At 46.6% G+C, this 24,328-nt stretch overlaps 1 long non-coding RNA gene across 8 annotated transcripts; it reads right to left on the minus strand.

The window, feature by feature from the left end:
* Positions 1-855: 855 nt before the first annotated feature.
* On the minus strand, positions 856-7,298 carry LOC119276411. 8 transcript variants are annotated; one of them, XR_005136593.1, is made up of 8 exons: positions 5,754-7,296; positions 5,431-5,670; positions 5,272-5,339; positions 5,023-5,117; positions 4,064-4,249; positions 3,873-3,932; positions 3,264-3,367; positions 856-2,955 (listed from the first exon to the last, which is right to left on the minus strand). It is a non-coding gene; the product is annotated as an uncharacterized LOC119276411 (long non-coding RNA). The 8 variants fall into 8 exon arrangements; XR_005136590.1 differs by having other exon boundaries at positions 856-2,552; positions 2,819-3,932; positions 5,754-7,298; XR_005136592.1 differs by having other exon boundaries at positions 3,264-3,932; positions 5,754-7,297.
* Between the last annotated feature and the right edge of the window lie 17,030 nt (positions 7,299-24,328).

Genomic DNA, 24,328 nt, shown 5'->3' on the forward strand with positions numbered 1-24,328 from the left:
ACACCCGAATCACCAAGACGTTTTTTCAAATCTAGGGAGCTTAGTATATTGGAAGATTCAAAGAGTACTTCTCCCTTCTAGAACACAAACTAAGAAAACTGTAAAGCCTTTTATTTATGTTTTGTGAACTCTTTATTCTACTTCTCCTTTTATAGTTGTTCACCCATCTCTTATTTTATGTTTTTCACCGAGGGTTTGACTGCGCCCCTCCCCCCTCTCTATCTCTCGGTCGCATTTAAATATGTAGTCATCTTTACTAATGTTATGTCAGTGGGAGCCTCTCTCATTGTCTTAAGGTTCAAAAAATATAGATTTGGTCAAACTTTACAAAGTTTGACTTAAGGTAAATTTGATACATGGAGTAGAAAGGAAACAAAGGGAGTATATTAGTGGTAGAATTTACATTTTGATGTAGTGTAAACGTCTAAAATGTCACTCTTTTTCGCAAACTGAGAGATAGCAAATACCATGGTAGCAATAACAAATTGGAGCAAGTTAATATTCAGTGTATTTAAATTTAGCCGACGGTTTAGCAATATATTTTGCAAATATCTTAGTTTTTATTATGTGCGGCTTGCTGCTTTTCTACCTACTAGATGACCAGTTGCGCCAAATGGCGCAAAGACCCGTTTAAAACCATGTCCGTGTTGAAAATATTTGCATTTTTTCAATAACCATATATTTGAGTACATTTGGTAAGAATTTATACCCCTATACATAAAGGAAATTAAATGCAAATAATTTTTGAAGGTAATAATGCCAAAAATTAGATCATCGGTATGTCAAGATAGTTGAGTCTGCAATTAAGAACTCCGAGTAGCTGTAAACTTGCATTAAAAAAAGAGTAAACACAAGTGACACAATAAAATGTACTTAATACATGACCTCATGAACATTTGTACAAGAGAAGTTAATAGAAATAGTGGTCAATTACATCATATAATTTGGTTCTATCCTAAGTGCTACCCCTTTGTGATCAACTCTTTGTCCTTCGAATCGAATGGCATGGCTACTGCCCCTTGTGGAAAAAGAAAGGACTATAATACCCTTGCAAAAAAAAAACGCCACAAGCACCATATATAAGGATATATTACAAAATACAATGCAGTTCATATGCTCATTCTTCAATTGACATTCTGGACATCAAATCAAAATTATGAGGTATTGTTGTGAATTGCAAAACTTCTAAACCAGGTGCTAGCCTCAGAACATCCTTCAGTATGTACCTACCACAAATTATAGTCAGATTAATAAAATACATATCCCTTTTTAGAAGCGAAAATACACAACCATCTAAAATAGAGAAACTTGGCGGCATGCTGCATAAAGAAGATATTGCTCATGCTCGCTTGAGACAAGGAATATAGCTAAAGAATTTTCCAAACCTTGAGAACGAACTACAATAAACAACCAAAAAAATCTAATATTCTACATATGCTGGACACATGGATGTTACTACAAAAAGGGAAGGCATCAACAAGCATAAGTATCTCATTTTTAGCTACCAATATTAGCAAATATTCTGTTATGGGAAACTATTTAATGGTAGAAACTCTGAAAGATGCAAAGTCATTCGTTTCACATCATCATCTTGCTGGTGACCAAATAAACACTATTGTTTCATGTGTAGTTCAAGGCTGTATTTCAGAAAGTCTAACTGTGTCGGAAAAAAAAACTTGAAACCAACACTGTAAAAAAAGCGTGCCTAAAACTGTCAAAATTTTGAACCTAGTCCAAGCACTTCCTAAAATACCTTGTTATGTTCTCTATGAGTGCACTCATTAATCTGTCAGCTGGTGTCATAAAGAGCATCGGCGAGACACTTTTTACTATGCGGCAGCTAGTGTCGTGTAAAAAGGGGTGGAATCATCAGGTGAAGATTTTGCATCCCTGAGTATAACTAATAAGGATATTGCACTACCTCCTGGTTGTCCTACCAGTAAACAATCATATCAACATATGAACCACATAGTTGCCGGGAAAACAATGGTTTCTAGGTGGGTTTTTAGCACCAACCCTTAGAATGTCGCAATGTTACTCATGCTGATACATCAACTCTATTCAACAGTGTACCAAAAATGTCTTGCTTCAGACAGAGATAATGAATTAACAATTCCATCCTGTGTTTTTCAAACCCAGCAATTCTTAATGTTTCATGACCTTGTGGAGTCGGGTAGATATCACAAAATTCTATGAAAGACTACCAGCCAAAATGGCAAAAGAAAAGAAAGTTCAGCAGAGCAGAGAGAGTAGAAAATTCATTATTACTTGGAAGCAACACATGTTCATTAACTGGGGGAGGCATGGTGTCATCTGTTTTCAATGGCCTAAAATCAATCCAACAAGCTTCATCTACCAAGGAGATAACCCATTAGGCTTTTTAACACTCTGCATCATCATCCCATCTGATCTGTCAGGCTGACAGTCAGCGAACAATACTTCAGCTTTGCACATGATTTAAGGACAATCCAATGGGAGCAATCATAGCAAAGTAAATCAACAGTGAATTGTTGTTTTTGCTTTTTTGGAGACATCTCTTACGATTAAAATACCTATCCAGAACAATCAATATAAGGCATTGTGAGCAGATAAACATTATTGTTTCATTATCTCCCAACAAGCTAGATCAAAAGCATTAACCAACTTAGTGTGTGCCTAGCCTTACAGAATATCATAGCACAGACATTCATTGAAGAAGACAAATGATTATAAACTCTGAGCCAGTCACACTACCACAAAAACATGATAAACCTTGAAAAAAATACCAGCTCGAAGGTATGGAGGCAAAAGCATCAAAGGTATATGGGGAAGAACTCACCAGAGCAAAACCAATGGAACAATTAGTAATCCCGCTTACATGCAGCACCAGCGAAACCAATGATAAATTTAGACCGGTGCTTCAGCAAGAAATTACTTCACCACAATGGCAACCAACCACAACTCCTTTAAAGATGACTATAATGAGTTTAACACAGTAGTAGTTTAGTTTCCACAAGTGAAACAATGAAGAAGCTTATTGTATAAGTTTACTTAATTTGGTCACAGTAAGCTAAGTATTTATGTGCACAAAATAGGGAGGCACACTTTCTTCAGGCCTGATTACTGAATGGCAGGTACTAACTGAAGTAAACCAAGCATGTATGTGCTCTGAATATTCACAATTGCCAGTAAACAAAGTAACTAACTATATTTACCAAAATGTACAATGCCCAAGCTCGGCGAGGGAAACAAACACAAGGAATAGAGGTCGCACACATAAAAACCTGCTGAAGTTTGCGTCGGTCTCCCTCTCAAGGGCCAACCCAGAAACAAAATCAGCAAGCTATGTGCCTCCATGGCAAGTTTTCCATCTATAATTGAGAAGCACCTGCAAAGATGGAATATACATCAGCCATAAATCACAAGTTCTAGGCAAAGAAAGAGAATTCCTATAATGCAAGTATCAAAACATTGCTCCCTTCAAGATGATGTCCCCTCTGCATCATAACATTTTTTCCCGACCTTTGTAGACACTGCACTGAACCCTCTTTAGCAAATAGAGCATAGATTCATGAAGAGCTCCAGAAGAGATTAAATGGGTACAATGACCATTACACATGTCATGAGTTAAATAGGTTCGTTATGATGATAGGAGCAAAAGCAAGTATACTATAAGGAATTAATTACGATATGGGATTACAACTTTGAGAAAACACTATAATAGGGAGAAATAATAAGGTACCCGAGCAAATCGGAAGAGCAGCGACAGAATAATAAGGTACATAGATATTACAGGTAAATTGTTATCCGAGAATATATACATGGTTCAATCTTATTCCAGAAATTGAAATTTTGATTTTTATGTGACCCCACATTATAGAATAAGTGCTAACCTTTTGACGAGTCCTATGCAATATCAGGAATCTAGATCCAACCAATGCACTCGACTTGCCCTGCAAATATATATATGGTTCGGCGTTATTTTCAGAAATTAGGATTTCAGCCACAGTTGCAACTCCAACACCAAAAAGAACTGACCATTCATTTTTTAGAAGTTTGGACACAAACAAAGAACAATGCTTACCTGATAGAAACCAACAGAGTTGAAACATAGACTCTGATTAAGAAGCCAAATTTAGATGCCATTGAGCACTCCAAATCCCACGAAGGTCCTTCCATAGAAAGGTTTGTGCTCAAAGGGCTTCATACATAATGCCACATGAAAGTCAATAGAATGGAACAAAGAGATGCCAGGCTGTCAACATGGTTGCTGCACAATAAAGAATAAGGGTGAGTATTTAGGGTAAACCAATCTACTTTTGTTTTTCTAATATGTTTAGACTACTACTCTTTCCTTCTGAAAATATCATTTGATAACTGGTACAACACAATCTCACTCTAGCTCCTTCTGCTCGACATATTCATTTCAGTAAGTCACCCTAGCTGAGTGGCTGTATCATTCAAGTTAAGATCACGACTTGTTTATTTTGTTTTAACCATGGTGTGTTACAACCCACAATACCTATCCATACCGAAAAACAAAAATTGTAGCTCGCACTAACCAACATAATTTTTTTCCTGAATTTACACTTGCAATACCACATACCAAAATGGATGCGGTAGTTACATGGAATAAGTAGGCTGTTGAAAATAATATGTAAATCTATCGATGCTCCAAGTATATATTAATTAAAAGCCAACCTAGTGTAATTTTCATTTAAGAATAATATAGCATTGACCCTGCGATATACTTGTATGCGGATTTTCTCAGAATCACACTTGTTTCGCTATTTTGTACACCGGCACGCTCTCTTCTATACTAAGCGTATGTTGGCTACTTTAGTAGCACCTATCCATATCTTCACTTTGCTAGGATATCCGCTGGAAGAGAAGAAGTGAAGACACTGTTCTTCAACTTTGTTGCCTATGCATACATACACATATTCAGTTGACGAAACATGGTTTACTTTATACTTACACACATGATCCTAAATCTGAGAAACCAGAAATGTCCTAGTCAAGCTACAACCTTTGAACACATACCTTATTTTGCCAGATGGTGTGCAGTGTGATGGCCACGAACAACAAGACCTGGACCAAAATACCGAAGATGATTCCCATCCAAAGGCCCTGCCCACCTGTATAAGGAAGCAAGTGAAGGCCAGTTCAAAAGCAAGCATGAGAACACATAATAACCGAGCTAATATGTTCACTGTTCGTTGTTTTTTCAGAAGGGGATGACCCTGGCCTCTGCGTAAGTGATGCACACAACAAGTATTCACTGATGCATACCAAAACATTTTGTGGCTTCACATCCCTGTGACAGACTCCAGGAACAGTAATGAATGTACACGAGCCCCCTGAATAGACACCATCAATGTAGAATTGACTTAGAATAGTTGCACAATGGAAGACACACATTTCACATTCATTCATTGACAATTCACAAACCTGATAGGTGTAAAGCTTGACGTAGATAAGTGACATCCCATGTTTGGCATTACTGTAGTTCTTAAGCCCGCGGTAGACATACTCCATGACAAGGTTCAGAAACAACTCACTCCACTTGTGGTTGAGAAGAAGCAGTGCTTGAGGGAGACAACATTGGAATGGTTAATCGAACGCATAAGCTGCAGCTCCCGACAGTACCTTCTTAATGGCCACCGTCTCCCCAGTTTACAAGCATTTAGCCTACACATGCAACCATTTCGCTAAACATCAGGCTGGTAATCGACAACACAAACAGAGAAACAAACATTGGCTAGAGCAATCACCTGAAAGACGGTGCCAAACAAACCAGTGCCCAAAATGTGCTCTGCCATGTAGCTTTTGCGTTCCATCAGGTTTCATTTTTTCCAGGTCTGAATTTTGAGCAGGCAAATAAACTCGTCTCATGGAGCAGCAACTGCCAAATCCACCTTCTTTTGGCACTCTGGTTTTCCATCACATGGCTTCTTTGTCCAGTGATTTTCAGGAAGGTGGCAATCTCCCAACATACTTCTCATAACAACTAACAGGCAATGCCGTTCCTACCGGTGTGACCACCAGCAGAACCCATTCGGGCTTCCATGGCCTTATCCTCTATTATATATTTATATGAAGACTGGTTAGTGAAATAGGCAAAGTAGTAAAGTAACTGATTTGTGTATCATAAGTACAAATTTCTGATTACTGCAAGTAATCAGTAGTAGTAGCATCTGGGACGAAATTTCAGTTTGGACTCAACAACACAACTCACTAAGGCAATACTGGCCGTAAAACTCAGGCCAAGAGACACAAGGGAAACATAAGAGACGGAGTGCACATGTCATCGGCCTGAGCTCGACCGCATGTTGTCCTCGTTTCCTCCAACTCGAGGGCGGCGTGCGGAGGCAGGGGAGGAGTCGCCGCTGGCGAGCAAGAGGGATAGGAAGAGGGCAAATCAGAGGGAGCAATAGGGGCGGAAGGAAGACCAGCGAAGCTGCCGACGACGTCCTTCCCTGCCTCGTACCCTCCCCAGATCGGGCCCCGGAACAGCCGCCACCGTCTCTGTCGTCTCGTGCCCGAGCGGCACCTCATCGCAGCTCGACGCCGCCACCACCGCTCCTCTCGCGCCGCCGCCGACGCATCCGCCGCTCCCCCGCCTTGAGCCGGCCCGCCGCCATGGAGCCTTAGCGGGAGGAGGAGAACACGAAGGGGAGGAGGCGGAGGGGGGGACACGGGGCTCGAGAGCAGAGGGATTGGTGGCTGGAAGACGCGAGGGGAGGAACCAGATCGAGCAGAGCAGCGGCGATGGAGGGAGAGGAGGCTGCCGGAGTTGGGGTTGGGTGGTTGGGGCGTGTGCCCCCACCCGCTACCACCCGTCGGCTCTGCAGGCCGCGCCCCGCGCCACCCGCGTGAGCCCCGCTGCTGCTTCTGGGCGCCACCCGCGCGCTGCTGCTCGCCCCACCTGACCGCACCGTGCGCGCCTCGTTCGCGCACCGCACGCGCCGGCCGCGCCCTGTCCCGCGCACGCCCGGCGCTGCTCGCTTCTGCTGCGCCCTTCCGCAGCCGCCACGCCCGCCGCCGCCGTGGCCCGACCGCGTCCGCCTCCCTTCACCGCCCGCCTACGCCTGCCGCTGCCTCCCCCTTCGCCGCTGCGCGCCCACAGCCGTGGCGACGGCTGATGGAGGATGGGGAGGCGTCGTGGGAAGAAAGAGACGAGCGGCGACGGCGACCACGCGTTGGGGCTTCGAGAGGAGCAGGAGAGAAGTGGAGGGGAGGAGGAGGCGGCGCAGCGAGGAGGGGACGCGGATGATTGGTCCGAGAGCGCTAGGTTTCCGGGAGAGGATTTGGCCTGGCTCTTGTCGAGGATCTCGTTTTCGGGAGTGGATTGCTCTGCCTCCAGGAAACCCTCCCTCTGCTCGATGGCCCCCATAGGCTCGCGACCCCACCCGTCATCCTCTTCCGTAGTAGTCACGAAGGTTAAAAAAAGTGGACGGCTGACCAGACGCCAGCAGCCAAAAAATACACTGTTGCGCTTCGAGCAACCCAATCCTGCGGCCGAACGCGGCGCGCGCGCAATGGCCCGAGATGGGCGGGTACTCTAGCAGCTTTTATATGTTAGATAAATGTTTGAAATTTTGTTGCAGATGACTGTGTGCGCAAACTGAGTGCGCAAACTGAGTATAACTCAGATGACTAGGTTTCTTGCGATGAAGTCTACGTACCCAGGTTCAAGTTCTAGGCTTGTCATCGCCCTCACATTCTTCTAAATTTATTCCAGACTTTTCTTTGCCATTCCTTGGTTTAAGGTGTGAGTGTGTGTATGTATATGAGCGTATGTACCGTGCTTAAAAAAGCATGTATGCGTCGGTGCCATGTTGGAACGGATGTAAGATGGTGTCTCCATAATCGAGGAAAAAATGAACTTCTTTTTAGATGGAAAAACTGAACTTTGAATCGTAGCAATGCATGAACTCCATCTACGAAAGAGGTGAGACTGCCTACCCTATCATCTTTGTCTTTTTTGGATATCCCTGGCGCTGCAAAACCGCATGCATCTACTCCCACAGGGCCTCGATCGGTATATTCGGTAGCTAAAACTTGCTTTGAAAGGAATAGCATGTACTTCGCACCGTCACCAGACACTCTCAATTACTCGTAGCAGTGTGGGCGGTGAAGGCCAAGGTAGTACAGACAATGCATACCTGGTGCAGATCCCGTGGTCCCACGTGCAGTGATCACCATCCGTCTAGCGGCAAAACATTTTGCTTATCTCGCACGCTGCAAGGTGGACCCATCGTTTTCCCGGACCGTTCTCTCATTCTGCGAACTGCTTTCGCTAGCCCCGTTGCGCGGTGAAAGAAATCCCGTGGTCCAGAAGCGGAATGCGTGCGAGTTAGGGAAAACCTTTTGTACGCTAGTGAATGATAACGCCATAATAAGGAAGAAGACAGAAACCATATCCGACGTGTCATGTCTTTTGGTACATATGCTCTGCTGATAAGCTGAGACCAGTGACCATGCGGCAATCATCACGTGGGCCACGAGCGATTACGAAGGAAAGCTAAGAATTATGTGCTCTCATGGATATCTCTGCATTTTGTTTTGTTGGGAAAAGTGAGAGTTTATTTTATTTTTTCGCTAATACACAAAGCAAAAAAAGCATAGACCGTCTCCAACGATGACCCCTCAAACCTCCTGCATACGCTGGGACCGCGGAAACCAGCCAATGCGGAGATGTATCGGTCCACCAGGCGGTCCGGACACACTTTTTCCCGTAAACCAAAGACAAAGTTTTTTTGTGGGGGGGGGGGGTGCGGGCGGTCAGACCACTGTCACGCCCGCTCCTGACACCTTGGGCTACCTGCGTTCCGGCACAACTCCAATTGCACGCATTCATGCCATTGTAGTGTGGTCGCTCCGCATTGACGCCAGCCCAGAGCGGACGCGAGCTCTCACTGGCGCTTACATTGAAGCGGCACGCCGGCCAGTAGCATCGCCCGCGCAGCATCCCCAGTGTTTGCGCCTGTTCAATGCCGAATAGACGTATGATGTATGTGACGGGACAGATATCTACCACGACCGTTCAATGCCCGCCCGTCCCCCATGTTCTACTCTTCCTTGTCGGAGACCGCATCTCCAGTTCACGGGTCTTGAACCCCGTCGCCATTCATGAAGACGGCAGATGGAGGATGTGGTCGCCGATATGGAATACAAAGGAACTAGATGATGGCCGCCGTCGTAGGATAGGATTAGGGTCGGAACGGTTTTTTTATTCTAAATATTTGAAATGGAATGAAAATCCGTCGAGTTTGCATGAATGTCGTCCGGTTTATATGAAATCCTTCGTCTTTGCATGAATTTCGTCTAGTTTGTTCAAATAGTTGTTGAAATGTATGTGGGCAGCGTTGGATGCCGGCTTCCGGCATCAGTGTCCGCGGATTGCCCCCCCCCCCTCCCCGCGGGTCCACGGACAGATGTCAGAGCAAATTTGCGGGTCAGCATTGGAGATGCCCTTATCTTTCCATTGATAGAAAAAAATAGAATAAATATAGGAAATGATACAACACACGACACGAATGCATAGTGTCTGGAGCAAAAGACAAGAGATGCTCAACCCGAATAGAGGACACAACATAGCTAAATCCGCCTCGCTCGGCTTCCGTCCAATGAAGGCAAGGAGACGAGGCTCATGAAATCCAAACCGCGTCATAACTAGCATGAGACACAACTACATATGGCCATAACTTCAAACCTAACAAGATCAATCTACACCCACCTAGAGTGCTTGGAGATCGGCAAGTGGGCTGCAAGACCCGGCCTGGTCGGTGGCGGAAGCCATGGGGGAAGCTCCGACGAAGTCGTACAACTGTCTAGAGTGGGGTGAATAGACTACTAGCAAAATTTAAGGACTGTTTTCCCAATTTTAATTCTTGGCAATTTTAGCTTAGCTAGCAAATCAAGGAACATCTACGCACGCAAGTCCAGAGCATAGGTAGCGGAAAGTAAAGACATTGCAAGTGATAGTAATGTATAGAGTAGAGTTTATAAATACAAAAACACAATGTTGACACGGAAGATTTTGACCAGTGGTTCCTATAGGTGGTTATATCGTACGTCACGCTAATGGAGGCTTCGATCTCAAAAGGTCACGGTTGCGGGATTCTAGTGAGGAATCGAGTCCACGAAGGGCTCACATCCACAAAGGGTCCACGAAGAAGCAACCTTGTCTATCCCACCATGGCTTACGCCTACGAAGCGCTGGCCTCACTCGAGTAGATCTTCATGAAGATGCAAATCTCCAAGCCACCACAAACTTCTTGGTTTCTCCACAAGATTTGAAGACTCCCAAGCAAGGTTGTCAGAATCGTGATTTTGAATCGGATCGGAGCTCCAATGGTAGGATCACAAATCGTAGAATCTTCACTATCAGGATCGTAGAAACGTAGATTATATGTAGTAAAATCGTAGAATCAAAGGGGTTAGTTTGGATCGTAAAGTCGTAGAATTGTATAGCAGAATCGCGATTCTGACAACCTTGCTCCCAAGCACACCTATCCAATCTAGAAGGCACCACCCTCCAAAAGGTAATATATAGTGTTGTTGATGATGAACTCCATATTCTTGTGTTTAAAAAGATAATATCCTCAACACTCGAACACTCTCTCACATTTTTTTATGGTAGGAGATGTTTTGATGGAAAGCAATGAGGTGACTAGAAATCAAAGGATCAATGGTTGCAGTGGAATCCTTTTCAAATTAGCACAAGGAGTGGAAGTTCCCTCTCGGAAAAATGAATAGGAGTTTTGTTTCCTTCGAGAGACACTGGTGGAGCGGGTGTGGTATATATTGTTGGGGATATAACTATTTGTGTAAGCCGCCCAGGAGGGGCCGGGTTACGCAAAGAAGACTCATCAGAAAGAAGCCAAAGACCAAGCATGAAGATGGCGGTTCAATAAAAGGTCTAAGGCCCACAGGCGGCTGAAGGCCCATAGTGGTAAACCGCCATGATGATATGACTTGTAACATAAGGTAGACTTAACTAGTCACCGAGCCGGACACTGTCTATGAGACGGCCGGGACTCTGTAGGCCGCAGGGCGTCCACCCGTGTACATAACGGGACGACCCGCTGGCGGTTTAGGGCAAGAAACAACTCATCGAGAACCGGGCATAGCGTATCTCGCTCCCTGGTCATCGAAACATCAAGCAATACCAACCCAACTAGACGTAGGCCTACCTTCACTGTAAGGGGCCGAACTAGTATAAACCTCTCGTGTCTCTTGTCCTGATTAACCCCTTCAAGCTTCCTAGTTGCGATGGCTCCACGACTAAGTCCTTTCACTAGGACATCTGACGTGACAATTCCACGACAGTTGGCGCCCACCGTGGGGCCAACACACGGTGGATTTGAGTTCTTGAAGGGCAACTTCGAAGGGCTCAAGGGATACGAAGTGGGCCGAATGACCAAGAGTCGTCGCGGCAAGATCTACATCGACGACGAAGGCTGGGGCCCCGACGCCGGCTCAATTGAGTACGGGTACCGGGTCCCCTTCGGCGGAATCCACGTCTTCATCGGCCGGATTGGTGAGCCGGGTCCTGAGCCGGACAAGTACAATGACCTCGTCGAGACGGCTCAGCGTGCGAGAAAGGCCCAAGTTCAATCCGTCATGAAGCGTGCCTTCGTGGGCTGCATCCACGGAGAGGAACTTTCTGAAGGATCCGAAGATGGTGGTGAGACGGCCGTCCTCTCGGATGGTGATTCGTCTGTCGGTTCAACAGATTTGATGTACCAAGTGCAAGACGGCGTGCTTGGGGGCTGTTCCGATGGCACCAGTATTTCGGACCCCTATGAGCCGCCAAGATGGACATGAGTCTTCATGGCTGGGACTCAACCCGGCCAAAACTCTACAACCGCTACAACAATAACGTCCGGCACAGGAACAGCCGGGGCAGGAGGCCCTGTGCGCCCGCCGGCTCAGGTCCTGATAGATCTCATGGATAAGCTTACGACCCTGTTAACCGCCACGGTTATCCGTGCAAATAAAGATAAGCATGACACGAAGGTGGCACGGGTGCGCGAGGAAATAGCTCGGGCCAAGGAGACCTTGGCAGCTGAGGGCACCAGGTTAGCCACATAACGGGCGGCTTTGGATGCACGGGCACAACGGCTACAGTCGGAGGCCTTCCAGCTCACGATGAACCTGAACGCATCTAACGAGGTGATGAGGAGGAGACATCAGAAAACCCAGTCCCGTTTACCTCCGGTTTATGATCCTCAGAATCTTTTTGCTACACCCGGGGCCGGCCCAAGTAACCCGCTAGATGCAAATAGTTTATGACAGCCGGAACAGGAGGACCGACTCAGCCTCGAGAGATGGCACCTCCTCATGGGAACATGGCATCGCCCCGTTACGTGTCAATACCACCGGGTCACTTTTCCAACCCCATGGATAACTTAATCGCAGCATCAGCGTGTTTGGCGGCTCTCCCAGTGGACGGTGATGATCCGACAGCGGTGGAGACTCGGAGGATCAGAGAACTTGTCCATACGGCCCTAGCTCAGCAAGAGACTTATTCTTATAGCCGGGACAGGATTCATTCAACTCCTCCGCCTTGGTTAGCACCGCCTCATCAAAACCGGAGTCCAAGTTACAGCAGTCACATGGAGTCAGAAGCTTTGTCAAGCAACGCCCAGCGTCGTAACCAGCCCGGTGGCTATAACCCGGTACAAGACCGAATACGTCAAGAGAACGAGCGGGTGGCTCAGCTAGCAGCTCAACAGACGGCTCATCAAGATTCCCCAGAGTATCCGATGACTTCTGTTGAGACGGGAGTGGCTACTAGAACCGGCGGTGTTCCTTGTTTGGTGTCGGCTCTGCGTAATGTACGCCTACCCAAGGACTTCAAGGGACCTCGAAAGGTGCCGAATTACACGGCCGACTTATAGCCCGGAGCGTGGATCGAAAGTTATGAGATGACCATGGAGCTGTTGGAGGTCAGCGACGCGGCAATGGCTAAGTACTTCACCATGATGTTGGATGGAACGTCCCGGTCTTGGTTAAAGGGCTTGCCGCCCAATTCCATTAATTCATGGGCAGAGCTAAAGGCCCGATTCATCCAGAACTTCAAAGACACTTGCAAGCAATCCATGTCGATTGTGGACTTGACAAATTGTAAGCAGGAGGAGGGTGAATCCACAACTCATTGGGTGCGCCGGGTCAAGGAGATAATACATTCGTCTGATAAGATGGATGCCGGCTCTGCAGTCCTTATGTTGGATAAGAACTGCCGCTTTGAGCCACTGAGACAGAAACTGGGCGCCTTAAGCGTGATTGCAACGACATGGGTACGCTGATGGCAGCTTTAGTCAAATACGCCGACTCTGATAGTACCAAGGATCCCGCGTCTGATGAGGAAAAGACAGGGAAGGGAAAGAAGACCGGCAATGGAAAGGGCCAGCAGCATAAGCCGATGAATCAAGGAGGCAATAAGCATAAGGCGGAGGGTAACCCGGAGTTTGTGTCCAATGCCAATGCTCAGGGTAATAATCAGAGACGTAAGGTAAAACCGCCCACTCGATCTAGCGGGTCAGGCCCATCTCTTGAGCAGCTACTCAATGAGCCTTGCCCAAGACACGGCACCCGAGAACGACCCGCCACCCACTTATGGAAAGATTGCGCGATCATGAAGGCTTTCAAGAATTCCAACATGTTTGATGGCAATCATGGGTCGGGCGGCGACTCAGGAGCTGGTGGCTTTCATGGCCCCGGTGGCGGTTCAAGCTCCGGCTTTCAGGGACATCAAGGCGGTTATAATCAACAGCAGTCTGGTCAAGGGGAGCAACAGCAGTAGCAGTCGGGTTATCAAAGCCATCCGAAGCAGCTAAATAGTGGGCAGTATCACGTGTTCACCACCAGCTTGTGCAAACGTGACCAAAAGATTCATAAGAGGGCCGTGAATTCTGTTGAGCCGGCGGTTCCCCGTTATTTGAGGTGGTCAGAACAACCCGTTGTATGGAGCAGGGCAGATCACCCCCTCCGGGTGGATAATCCGGGTCAGTTAGCCTTGGTGGTAGCACCTCAGGTTGGTGGATATAAATTCACTAAGGTACTCATGGACGGGGGTAGCAGCATCAATATCCTCTATTATGAGACCTTTTGGCGCATGGGGTTAACTGATAAGAATTTAAAGACGTCCAACACTGTTTTTCATGGAGTGGTTCCTGGTAAGTCGGCTTACCCAGTTGGCAAGATTGAACTGGAAGTGGCCTTTGGAGATGAGTATGATTCCAGGGCTGAGAAATTGACGTTTGAGGTGGTCAAAATCAGGAGTCCATATCATGCTCTGTTTGGACGGCCGGCTTATGTCAAGTTCGTGGCACGGCCGTGTTATCTTTATCTGCAGCTTAAGATGCCAGGTCACAAGGGCACCATCACCGTGCATGGGAGTCAAAAGGTAGCCCTGGAATGTGAGGAGGGCGACGCGGCTTATGCTGAGTCTGTTTGTGCAGCAGAGGAGCTGAAGTTTTATCAAGACAATGTTGACCCGGCGGATATGACCTCTTTAAAGAAGCCAACCACCGAGCATGACCCGGCTATGAAATTTAAGTTGGCTGCTGAAACCAAGCTTGTGGATTTCAATCCAGGTGATTCATCTAAGCAGTTCAGTATCAGTGCCAATTTGGATCCTAAATAGGAAAGCGTGCTCATCGAGTTCATCCATGAGAACCGGGATATCTTTGCATGGAAACCTTTTGACATGCCGGTTGTACCAAGAGAACTCGCTGAGCACACTCTTAATATTGATCCGAAGTATAAACCGGTCAGGCAGTTTCTTTGACGATTCAATGAAGAGAGACGGAAAGCTATTGGAGAGGAAGTGGCCCGGCTCTTAGCGGCTGGGTTTATTATCGAAGTTTTTCACCCGGAGTGATTGGCTAACCCGGTGCTCGTGCTCAAGAAGAACAGCACCTGGCGGATGTGTGTGGATTACACGGACTTAAATAAAGCTTGTCTGGCTGATCCCTTTGCTCTCCCCCATATTGATCAAATCATTGATGCTACGGCGGGTTGTGAGCTTTTGAGTTTTTTGGACGCTTACTCTGGTTATCATCAGATCAAAATGGCAGTTAAGGACCAGGAGAAGACGGCTTTCATCACTCCGTTTGGAGCCTTCTGTTATGTATCTATGCCATTTGGGCTCAAGAGTGCTCAGGCGACTTATCAGCGATGTGTACAGAACTGTCTCCACAATCAAATCGGGCGCAATATTCACGCTTATGTGGATGACATTGTGGTGAAGTCCAGAGAGAAGGAAACCTTGATATCTGACTTGAAAGAGACCTTTGATAATCTCCGGGTTTATAAGATGATGCTTAACCCGGCCAAGTGTGTATTTGGTGTACCTGCAGGCAAGCTCTTGGGTTTTCTAGTCTCAAACAGAGGCATTGAAGCTAATCCGGAGAAGATCAAGGCGATTACCTCTCTGGCTAAACCGGCATGCATCAATGATGTTCAGCGACTGGCGGGTCATGTTGCTGCTTTAAGTCGGTTCATAAGCCGGTTAGGTGAGAAGGCCCTGCCGCTGTATCAGATGATGAAGAAAATGGACACTTTTGTCTTGAGTGATGCTGCTGATACTGCCTTTGAAGATTTAAAGAGACAGTTGTCTGAGCCACCGGTTCTTGCGGCTCCCATTGATAAAGAGCCATTGCTGTTATAAGTGGCTGCTAATTCACGAGTTGTCAGTGTTGCCATCGTGGTAGAGCGTAAGGAGGCAGGCAAGGAGCATCCGATTCAACGACCGGTTTACTATATCAGTGAGGTGCTTATTGAGTCTAAACAAAGGTATCCACATTGGCAGAAACTTGTTTACGGAGTGTTTATGGCAAGTCGGAAGCTAAAGCAGTACTTCCAAAGTCATCCTATAACTGTGGTAAGTTCTGCCCCCTTGGGAGACATCATCCAGAACAGGGAAGCCACATGACGAGTCGCCAAGTGGGCTATTGAGCTTGGGCCTCATGGTTTGAAGTATATGCCACGTACTGCTATTAAGTCTCAAGCCTTGGTGGACTTTATCAATGATTGGACTGAGTTGCAGGCACCGGATGAGAAGCCGGATAACACATATTGGACTATTCACTTTGATGGGTCCAGGCAATTAGAAGGCTCGGGGGCTGGAGTTGTTTTAACTTCCCCTCGAGGTGACAAATTTTGTCATGTGCTCCGGCTTATGTTTCCTTGTACTAACAATGCAGCTGAGTACGAGGCCTTACTCCATGGTCTCCGGATGGCCAAAGAGATGAATTTGAGCCGGGTAAGGTGCTTGGGCGATTCAGATCTCGTGGCTCAACAGGTGTCAGGCAAGTGGGACTCCAAGGATCCCCTTATGGCGGCTTACTGTCGTGAAGTAGATGTTGTGGCTGGGCACTTCAAAGGTTATCAAGTGGAGCACATTGATCGAAGGAAGAATGAGGCGGCTGATGCTTTAAGCTGGTTGGGATCTCAGTGTAAGCCGGTGCCGCCTAACACCTTTCTCGATGTTTTGCATAATCCTTCTGTCAAGGTACCTACAGAGGAAGAACTAGCAGTGCCAGACCCGGAGGCACAGCTGGTGGCAGCTCTTCACGTCACCCCGGATTGGACAGTGCCATATTTGGCCTATATGACCCGGGGAGAGTTGCCTGAGGAAGAGACCTTGGCGAGACAAATCATCAGGCGGTCCAAATCTATGACGATTGTTCATGGCGAGTTACATCACCGAAGTGTCACTGGGGCGTTTCAACATTGTGTGTCGCCTGCGGAGGGTCAGGAGATACTTTGTGAGATCCATGAAGGGGATTGTGGTCATCATGCCGGTTCAAAATCTCTTGTCGCCAAAGCTTTCCGTCATGGTTTCTATTGGCTGACGGCTCATGCTGATGTGGAGGATCTAGTCAGCAAATGTGACGGATGTCAAAAATTCTCACGATGAGCTCATGTGCCGGCTCAAGAGTTGAGGATGATTCCAATTACTTGGCCGTTTGCAGTCTGGGGGCTTGACATGGTTGGACCTTTCAAGAGGTCTAAGGATAAAAAGACACACCTCCTGGTGGCAGTGGATAAGTTTACAAAGTGGGTTGAGGTAGAGCCGGTCAGTAAGTGTGATGCAGCCATGGTGGTTCAGTTCATGAAAAAGGTGATTTTTCGTTTTGGTTTTCCACACAGCATCATAACTGATAATAGCACTAATCTTTCCAAGGGTGCCATGGAAGAGTTCTGTCAACGAGAACATATCCGGCTTGATGTTTCGGCTGTTGCTCATCCTCAATCCAATGGTCAAGCAGAAAGAGCTAATCAAGAGATCCTGAAGGGTATCAAACCCCGGCTCTTGGTCCCCTTGCAGCGAACTCCGGGTTGTTGGGTGGAGGAGTTACCCTCTGTATTGTGGAGCATCAACACTACACCTAACAGGTCTACAGGTTACACACCTTTCTTCATGGTATATGGAGCAGAGGCTGTCCTGCCAAGTGACACCCGACACGATTCACCCCGCGTGGGGGCTTACGTTGAGGCTGATAACGAAAAAGCTCGTCAGGATGCACTTGACTTGTTGGATGAGGAGCGAGACTTGGCAATAGCCCGCTCGGCGATTTACCAGCAAGACCTGCGCCGCTATCACAACCGCCGGGTTAGAAGCAGAACCTTTCAGGAAGGCGACTTAGTGCTCCGGCTCATCCAGGATCAGTCTGATATGCACAAACTATCCCCTCCTTGGGAAGGACCCTTTGTGGTCAGCAAGAATCTGAACAACGGGTCATACTACCTCATCAATGTTCGAGAGCGCAAAGACTCACGTAAGTCGGAGGAGGAGACCCGCCGGCCGTGGAATATTGCCCATCTTCGGCCTTACTATACTTGAACCACCGGCTCTCAAGATGTATATATTTTGACGATGTATATATTATATAAAGCAATAAAGCAGGACCTCTGTCCTTTTCACCTTCAAAGGTTTATGTGTCTTCTTTACAGGTGGTGGAAACAACCAACAGGGAGCGGGTCATATCTGAATCCGGCTTTCCCTTTGGTCTGGCTTATGATCATATCTGAATCTAGCCATGATCACTTGGGGGCTTCCTGTTCAAACATAGGTCGTATTTGAACCAAAGAGAACATAGCTGTCGATACCCACTTTGATCGGCACACTGCCAAACCCACTTGGGGGCTTCTTGATCATATTTGAATCATAGCTTAACCCCTTTGGGTCTGACGTGGATCGTATTCGAATCAACGTCATTAAACAACTCTTATGGTCACTTGGGGGCTTCCTATTCAAACATAGGTCGTATTTGAACCAAAGAGAACATAGCTATCGATACCCACTTGATCGGCATCGCCAAAGCCACTGGGGGCTATATGATCGTATCCGAATCTTAGCTTAACCTCTTTGGAACGGTTTACTGATCGTATTCGAATCAGAAGCCTTTGAATATTGTCTATTATCCATTATATTTAATAAGCATAATTATTTGACTATCTTGAGACCTTCTTGAAAGCACTATGAGATGGTTTTTGTTCTTCCGGCTTAATATTGATCACCCTGGGTTGTTAAGTGTCAGGTGAACATTATATGTTCCAACTTTCAGGAGTTGAATTTACCCGCATGGTGTAGGTCATATAAGCAGACGTGATTACCAAAGAGATCGCAGGTATGCTATTGTGATTATGTTTAAACAAATATAATCATAAACCAGCCTTTATATGATGTTTTGGTTCACGCTCTGGGTTATCAATACCTTATGTGACCCCCGATGCGATAAACCGCCAAGGCAATTTTGCTTGTTTTATATGCAGGATAAGGCAAGCAAATGTAACATCAAGGAAATAAAAGATCAACATAAGCTAGAAATATATAGCGATGGTGGCTTATGAAAGTATTAAGCGCCATAAACATGCGCGAAGGCATGACAAAAATTGAGAGGTTTTTTCTACCCTATTACAAGACTCCCCGAGTCTGAATAATGAAGCATTGTTTTTGCAAAGTCATAAACGCCTGGCGGTTCACTCCTTTGGTAGGCTTGAAGATTCCGGTTTATCCTTCTCCGCCTCTCTATCGGTTGCCCTGTCCTGGAAGGTTGACGAGGCCCAATCAATGCCACTCAAGGCTTCAAACTCAGCTTCATCATCTATTAAACCGGCTGGGTCCACTTCAGGGGCAAAGGTATGCTTACGAGTTGGAGGGATCAGGCTGACTTGATCATAGGGAGGTGTTGGAATTCTCCGGTTCTCACTGTCATAGCCCGGCTGATACTTGGTAAGGTCAGTGTCGTTCCCAATGAGAGTAGCCATGGGGCGTATGTCTTTGACGCAGGCGGCGAAGTCCTGTTCATCAAATACGGTCCCATCCTCTTTCAGACTCAGGTATCCAAGAGCGAGGTCGGCTGGGTCTAGTTCTGGAATCCATGCTTTTGCCCGGCTCAACGCAGCTATGGCCCTGGCTCTTGAGGACGCCCGCCTTAGATCTTGGACCCGTTGAGGTAGTACAGCAAGACACTTCAGCACATCTTGCAGGAGGTGGGGAGTGTTATTTGATAAAGCTACAACGGCTAAAGCACGTTGTGACCCGGTGTACAGTTGCTCCACTAGAGTGTAAACCGCTTCAGTTTGATCAACATGTTCTGCTTGAGGTTTGTGCTCCTAGGGCCTGCATTCACAAGCATAAGGTGAGCTGGATATAACGATTAAAATAGTCATCAAAGGAAGGATTACAATATTTGAGGTTATATATAGTAACTTACCAAAGATGGCTAAGACCATTTGAGATATCTGGCGCTTTAAGCCGGACAACTCGGTTGTTGCTTCTGCAAGTGATGCCACTGCCGTCTCGGCCCGGGTCACCAGTGAAGCCTTTTCATCAGCCCAGATTTTCTTCTCCGCCTCAAAATTCTTCTTCAACTTCTCTTGTTCAGAGACGCTAAATTCAAATTTGGAGTTGGCCTTTTGAATTTCACGTTCTTGAGCTGTCAGACGACTCTTCAGGTCAGCAATCTCCGACTCAAATTGACTTATGGTGGCCTGCATTGATGCTGGGTTATAGTCAAAATCATGGTAAGATAACATTAAGTCCCAAGCACTTTGCAAGCAAAGTGACTTGACACTTGGGGGCTAATGTATGCTGAAGAATTTTAACTTATAATGTCGGTTCATGCAAATTAAGTCCCAAGCACTTCGCAAGCAAAGATACTTGACACTTGGGGGCTAATGTGTGTCGCAAGTTCAATGTATCATGTTACAACCGGGTTAAAAATATTTTTTCTAAACCGGACAGAGCAGTGCTAAGCAGTTTTCTAAGTCTACAACATATTTATTCATAAGCAATAGACTTGGGGGCTGATACAGTAAGTATGATTCAGAAAAGGGGCATAAGTTATACCTCATATTTTTGCTGTATTTGCTTCACCATGTCAATTTCCAGGTCACGGCTGCTATGTACTTGATTGAGATAGCCAGAGACTATATCTCCAATGCTTAAATGACTATAGTCAGCAATGTCTAGCTTGGCCTTTTGGCATTCCAGAAGCTCCTCCTTAGCAGAGCACTTGGCAAGGACAGTGGGCCGCCCTGGCTCAACAAACTGAGTCTTCAGAATCTCAACTTCCGGATCAATGGTCTTGGTCGGGCTAGGAGCTTCCGGGTTATCAGAGCTGTTGAGAGTATCTTCGGCGGGTGGATCAGAGGATGGTGCTGGAATGTCATAGGCTGGTTCAGGCGGCGGCTGATGGGTAGAACTGTCAGGAGCATCCATACCAAGCTCCGGTTCAGTCACGACCGGGTTTTGGGACGGCTTACTCTTTTTTGCCCTTTTACTGGGCTTCACTTGCACGCTATGGAAAAAGGCAGAAGGATGAATACAAAAGCATGGCTAAGGTAAAGCATAAGGTAAACAAAATTACATTACCCGGGGGCAATTTTGAAAGTCGGCATGTTAGACTGCATAGACTCGCCGAAGGAAGGAGAGGTATCCTGATAATTGGAGTCAGATGAATTGAGAGGTTGATGAATTAAACCCGCTAAAGGTAAAATAGAACATAAATCGGAGATAACCTTAGTCTGACGCTTCTTGGTTATATCAGGTAAGCCAGAGGAGAGCTCTATGTCCTTGCTGGTCCGGGTCTGCCTCCGGCTTTCCAATTGTTGTTGCTTCAAAAGAAATTGAGGATCTTGGTAAGCCAAAGGATGTGAAAATCTTACTTTCTGGGTTACTCTTCGAATTTTCTGACGCGGCAGGGGCTCGGAGTCGGAGGAAATTATAGTTACCTCTTCCTCGGCGGCTCGGTTGTTCCCTGTGTCTTCCTAGAAAGATTTAAAGTCAGTAAGGTAATGATAAAGAGTCATGGGAGTTAGAAGTTACCTCTTCTTCATCATCAGAGGTGTCGTCCAATTTGAATAAATCTGAAGCGCTTGGCTTCTTCTTCCTTGAAGTTCTCGTTTTGGCGGCTTTTCTTTTGGTTCTCTTGGCTACTCTGGCTTGTTTGGCAGCCTCATGGTCATACTTGACCTTCCAGAAGTTGTCACGGCCTGTTGAAAAAGATAAGGGGTTATGAGTAAAAGCAAGGAGTAATATAGTAAAGAGTATTCCTTGAGGTTCATGACTCACTGCAGGGGCTGGGTTCTTCTTGCAGAAAGGAAGTAAGCCAAAGGCATTACTAGTCAATGTGCCCTCTTTCAACAATGTTTGGGTTGTAGCCTCCACCACATCATCTGGTAAGTCGTCGGGACTATGACGCAGTGGGTCATCCTGTTGGAAATATGCCCTAGAGGCAATAATAAATTAGTTATTATTATATTTCCTTGTTCATGATAATCATTTATTATCCATGCTATAATTGTATTGATAGGAAACTCAGATACATGTGTGGATACATAGACAACACCATGTCCCTAGTAAGCCTCTAGTTGACTAGCTCGTTGATCAATAGATGGTTACGGTTTCCTGACCATGGACATTGGATGTCGTTGATAACGGGATCACATCATTAGGAGAATGATGTGATGGACAAGACCCAATCCTAAGCCTAGCACAAAGATCGTAGTTCGTATGCTAAAGCTTTTCTAATGTCAAGTATCTTTTCCTTAGACCATGAGATTGTGCAACTCCCGGATACCGTAAGAATGCTTTGGGTGTACCAAACGTCACAACGTAACTGGGTGGCTATAAAGGTGCACTACAGGTATCTCCGAAAGTGTCTGTTGGGTTGGCACGAATTGAGACTGGGATTTGTCACTCCGGTTGACGGAGAGGTATCTCTGGGCCCACTCGGTAGGACATCATCATAATGTGCACAATGTGACCAAGGGGTTGATCACGGGATGATGTGTTACGGAACGAGTAAAGAGACTTGCCAATAACGAGATTGAACAAGGTATCGGGATACCGACGATCGAATCTCGGGCAAGTACAATACCGCTAGACAAAGGAAATTGTATACGGGATCGATTGAGTCCTTGACATCGTGGTTCATCCGATGAGATCATCGTGGAACATGTGGGAGCCAACATGGGTATCCAGATCCCGCTGTTGGTTATTGACCGGAGAACGTCTCGGTCATGTCTGCATGGTTCCCGAACCCGTAGGGTCTACACACTTAAGGTTCTATGACGCTAGGGTTATAAAGGAAGTTTGTATGTGGTTACCGAATGTTGTTCGGAGTCCCGGATGAGATCTCGGACGTCACGAGGAGTTCCGGAATGGTCCGGAGGTAAAGATTTATATATGGGAAGTCCTGTTTTGGTCACCGGAAAAGTTTCGGGTTTTATCGGTAACGTACCGGGACCACCGGGAGGGTCCCGGGGGTCCACCAAGTGGGGCCACCACCCTCGGAGGGCTGCATGGGCCAAGTGTGGGAGGGGACCAGCTCCAGGTGGGCTGGTGCGCCCCCCCACAAGGGCCCAAGGTGCCTAGGGTTTGGGGAGGGGGCGCCCCACCTTGCTTTGGGGGCAAGTTTCCCCCTCTCCACCCGTTGGCCGCCCCCCTAGATGGGATCTAGGTGTGGCCGCCGCCCCCTAGGGGTGGAAATCTAGGTGGGGGCGCAGCCCCCTCTCCCCCTATATATAGTGGAGGCATAGGAGCAGCCCAACACATGAGTTTCTTCTCCTGTTGGCGCAACCCTACCTCTCTTTCTCCTCATATCTTGCGGTGCTTGGCAAAGCCCTGCTGGACTACCACGCTCCTCCATCACCACCACGCCGTTGTGCTACTGCTGGATGGAGTCTTCCTCAACCTCTCCCTCTCACCTTGCTGGATCAAGGCATGGGAGACGTCACCGGGCTGTACGTGTGTTGAACGCGGAGGTGCCGTCCGTTCGGCACTAGGATCTTCGGTGATTTGGATCACGACGAGTACGACTCCTTCAACCCCGTTCTCTTGAACGCTTCTGCTTAGCGATCTACAAGGGTATGTAGATGCACTCTCCTTCCCCTCGTTGCTGGTTTCTCCATAGATAGATCTTGGTGACACGTCGGAAAATTTTGAATTTCTGCTGCGTTCCCCAACAGTGGCATCATGAGCTAGGTCTATTGCGTAGATTCTTTGCACGGTAGAACACAAAGTAGTTGTGGGCGTTGATTTTGTTCAATATGCTTACCGTTACTAGTCCAATCTTGTTTCGACGGTATTGTGGGATGAAGCAGCCCGGACCGACCTTACACGTACACTTACGTGAGACAGGTTCCACCGACTGACATGCACTTGGTGCATAAGGTGGCTAGCGGGTGCCAGTCTCTCCCACTTTAGTCAAAACGGATTCGATGAAAAGGGTCCTTATGAAGGGTAAATAGCAATTGGCATATCACGTTGTGGTTTTGCGTAGGTAAGAAACGTTCTTGCTAGAAACCCATAGCAGCCACGTAAAACATGCAAACAACAATTAGAGGACGTCTAACTTGTTTTTGCAGGGTATGCTATGTGATGTGATATGGCCAAGAAGAATGTGATGAATGATATGTGATGTATGAGATTGATCATGTTCTTGTAATAGGAATCACGACTTGCATGTCGATGAGTATGACAACCGGCAGGAGCCATAGGAGTTATCTTTATTTATTGTATGACCTGCGTGTCATTGAACAACGCCATGTAATTACTTTACTTTATTGCTAACCGGTAGCCATAGTAGTAGAAGTAATAAGTTGGCGAGACAACTTCATGGAGACACGATGATGGAGATCATGATGATGGAGATCATGGTGTCATGCCGGTGACGATGATGATCATGGAGCCCCGAAGATGGAGATCAAAAGGAGCAATATGATATTGGCCATATCATGTCACTATTTGATTGCATGTGATGTTTATCATGTTTATGCATCTTATTTTCTTAGAACGACGGTAGTAAATAAGATGATCCCT

The sequence above is a fragment of the Triticum dicoccoides genome, chromosome 3B, assembly GCF_002162155.2.
Source record: "Triticum dicoccoides isolate Atlit2015 ecotype Zavitan chromosome 3B, WEW_v2.0, whole genome shotgun sequence".
NCBI classification, from domain to species: Eukaryota; Viridiplantae; Streptophyta; class Magnoliopsida; order Poales; family Poaceae; genus Triticum; species Triticum dicoccoides.